Source organism: Gavia stellata, chromosome 4 (assembly GCF_030936135.1).
Source record: "Gavia stellata isolate bGavSte3 chromosome 4, bGavSte3.hap2, whole genome shotgun sequence".
NCBI lineage: Eukaryota > Metazoa > Chordata > Aves > Gaviiformes > Gaviidae > Gavia > Gavia stellata.
Genome location: NC_082597.1, coordinates 40,221,448 through 40,225,305, shown reverse-complemented (window position 1 = coordinate 40,225,305; position 3,858 = coordinate 40,221,448).

The following is a 3,858-nucleotide window of genomic DNA, read 5'->3' as shown; positions in this document are numbered from 1 at the left end:
GGATTAAATGTTTAACTTCATTAATAAAAATGGAAGAGGCAAAACTGCAGATGAACTGGGCATGGGAGGTGTGAGCCTTGGTTTCCGCCCCTTGGAGTATGTATGTGGCGTACCTAGTGGTGTTTATTGTAAAACGCTGTTCCTAGGTGGCCTCCCTAGTGATGACAGGGCTGTGGCACTCTCTAAAGAGGTGATGGAGCTGCAGGGGCAACTGAGCTTAGGGCTCTACTCTTGCGGAGGTCTTCAGCTGGCAGCACACAGGCTGCAGTCATCCCAGGGAGACAACCAAATGGCCCAGGACTGCTAGCAAAAATTGCTCTCTGCTTCCTTCCACCGTCCCCTGTTCCCATGCTGCCCAGGTGTACCACACAGGTTCTCCATTAACGCAAACCTGAGCCAGCATTAGGTGGCTCCTGCTGCTCCAGTGGTGGCCAAGCCACCTCCTGGTAGCAGCCTGTCCTTTCAGCTGCTGCTCCTGCAAGAAATCTCAAAGCAGGCCCCAAAAGCAGCGGTGACTCTGTTTTTAGCTCTAACCCATATCTACACGAACGCAGTCCAGAGAGTGATGTCAGCATTCCCTCACGAGTGAGTATCCAAGGAGATGGTCTCCTTAGACAAGAGAGAGACCAGGTAGCTCAGGGGCTGGGAAGAACAGAGATGGGAGGAGACACAGAAAATTATGGGGGCTGCAGCAGCCAGCAAGCAGTGTGGACTGTATGGACAGCAAGTCCACCCAGCTCTCTTGCCCAAAAGACTGCACTTCAGACAACAAACTAGTGTCTCTAGCAGGGTAATAGACAGCACCAATGGCTGCTGGGAGTCTTCAGGACCCCCTGAAGCTGGGAAGGGAATGAATGGACCTGCCTGCTCCGTCTCGTCTTGCCAGCAGCTTAGGCGAGGAGCCCTTGTGGCAGGCTATCACATATAGCAGGACTCTGCTATCTCATCTGCCCTCCCCACTTCTACTTCTTCCAGCTTCGTTTCAGTCTGGGAACCGGCTCCTGCTGGTGTGCATTAGCCATGGTCTGAGCAGTGCCACCCTTTCAAACCCTTCAAAGACACTAGGTGAAAGCATATGTATCCCCATCAGGAAGCAGAGGACACTTAGCCCAAGGAAGAGCTGTTCAAACTCATAGTATGGGAGCTTCAGGCATGCAGAAAAGCCAAGCACAAATTTCCCAGGCACCTATGAAGGCACTTCTTCACACCATGAGATGAGGTGACGCCAGTGTCTGACAACAACTGAGTAGTGAGTTTTGATCACAGTTTTGGACTAAGACGTTCTGGTGCAACCTCACCCTTGCCACTTTGCATCAAGTCCTCAGGCAAATGAAGTTGCTATGTTCAGGTTTGATTTACAAAACGAGAACTTCAACAAAGTGAAATTGTATTGAAATAAACAGCACCTTAGCCTAACAATCCTGTTTTCTGGATGACCCTTACTAGGCATTACCCAGCTTCTGCAGCATCCTCTACCTTTTCAGTCATCAGAGCCCCAGACTGCTGACTGTCCCTGGGGAAGAGGACTCTATCGGCCTGGAATGGTGGAAACGCATAGTTTTCCCTTCCCTACATCAGCAGAGAAAAAAATATTTTCCTCCAGCATTCCCTTTCTTCCCTACTCCTTATTTCTTATTTTAGCTGAAGCCACACTTTTCAAGTCAATATTTTCTCAATTTAATTGCATCTGCAACTGTCAAGGAACTCCATTTACCAATGAGCTTAACTTTAACAAATATTAAATTTTAAGTATAAACGATACATTTTCAGGATACCCAGACAGCTCCAGTCACACAGTTTGACTCAAAATTAAAGTAACTGCTGCTCTCCTTGGGAGCCTGAAACACTCCTCTATAGCACTTTGTTAAAGTCAGGAGAGCAATACAAGTTTCAGGGGAGTTTGGCCTTACTTGTCCCAGCTGTACATATATAGGAAGGGTTTTCAACAGCTGTGGAGAAAGTCTAGCCTATTATCTATCTCTCTCCTCACAGTACATAAGCTTGAGGAACTGTGCTTCTCTCTGTAAGGGAAATCAAGCCAGAAATTAGAGATGACTGTAAAGTGCCCACTACAAATCTGCACTGAAGGTCCAGTCCCACCACACCTCCTTACTCTCCTCCTTCACACAGCTTCCACCAGGGCTTAGGGTGTTGGAGCAAAGTGCTCATCCTCCCCAACCCAGACATCAGCATGTTTCATCCCGGCACTGCTAAGCCTGAAGAAGCCTTCCTAGCTTCTCGTTGTCCAGCTCTGCTCATCTTCCATCATCTTCTTCTCAGCTCGGCCACCACCTAGGACGCACACTGCTGCTTTCCACCAGGACATTATGTACGTCATGAGCAATGATTTTGCTACCTCTTCCACTCACTCTGCCAGCACTCCCTGGCCCAGCAACTGTGTTCATTCTTTGATGGAGGCTAAGGGTGGCCACACAGTAGCCATTAGGTAGATAAAAGCATCACAGGGGTAGTCTATTAGACATGTAGATGCATGTTAAATTAGGAATGACAGCTCTGAAGTCTCACAATGTTATCTGCAATACACAAATAGCATTTCACACGTAGCAGGCAAGCTCCAGGTTAGCTATAATATTCTGTTCGTTGCTTGTAAAGAAGCTAGCGCTGGGATGAGTTATCAGAAAAATTTCCTCTCCTCATTTAGTTTGTTATCTCACTTTCACAAACATCTGTGGGCTCTAATTTGTATTAAATTATCTTTTGGGATTATGTGCTCTCTTAGGCACTTCTCTCAGTGAACTTTTTGCCTTAGTGTGGTAAATGGACTATTTTAGCAAACCCAACAATTTACAATTCATGTCCACCAGTATAAACAATGTCAAACTATTGCATGAATAAAGGCACTTAGAGAAACATAGTCATCTTGACTGTATTGAACTACCAAGAAGCACTTCTGGCAAAGGTTCGACCTTCCACGCAAGTCAGCTTGATGTCTACCAGGAACAGCGAGGCAGACCTACAGAAGTTGGCAAAGCTGGGAAAGACTGAGGAGAGAATAGGGTTAGGATAGACAAATAGGTCAGAGCAGCAGCTTGCTCCCATCAGTTGGTGTTAATCTTGAGCAGGATGAGATACATCAGAACAAAGAGAGGGCCAGTCCCTGCATGTGCTGCCTGACTTTTCACCTATTTCTAGGATGTTTTCACGCTCTGCGCTGGAATTTGTAGGGTCGAGATGTCGGTGCAGGGACCAACCGGCTGCAGGGACATGTCCCACCACCCTTAAAACCCTCCAAATAAATAACAGATCTCTAACTCTGACTGCAAGATCATGTTTGAGGAATATACACTTATTTTAGAAATAATGGAAATGTACCGGAGTGTTGTCTGCTGCATAGTAGAGAAAACAAAAATACCCCACTGCTGTTAAATGAGTGATAGGGCTCTATAGATGTTTGCTTGTCTTAGTTTATGACCAAACAAATGACATTTTCTAGACAAGTAAGTTAGCTCATGGTCACTCTTTAAGAGTGATATGGACAATGGGGAAACAAGGCAAGATTGGCCTGAAATACATGGTAACTTCATACAGCTCAGTCTGCAAAGAGAGAACTAACAGCAGAGTCCCCGTTGCTAGAGGTGGATAGTCTGGATGCCAAATGTGTAACACAACGTGGCGGCAAATAGAGAGTTATGAAAACATGCACAGGAGAGAGGGAGTATTTCATACTGGCAGGCATGATCAGTATTTCAGAGATACCTACAGGCAAACCGTCTCGTTTTAGTAATACTATTGAGCCTTACAACTGAAGCCTCAAAATCTAAGGGGCCATGATTGTAACGCTGCCAAGGCCAGTAATGGATGTTGCGTTTGGTCTGTGCTAAGCACATCCAGACAGGA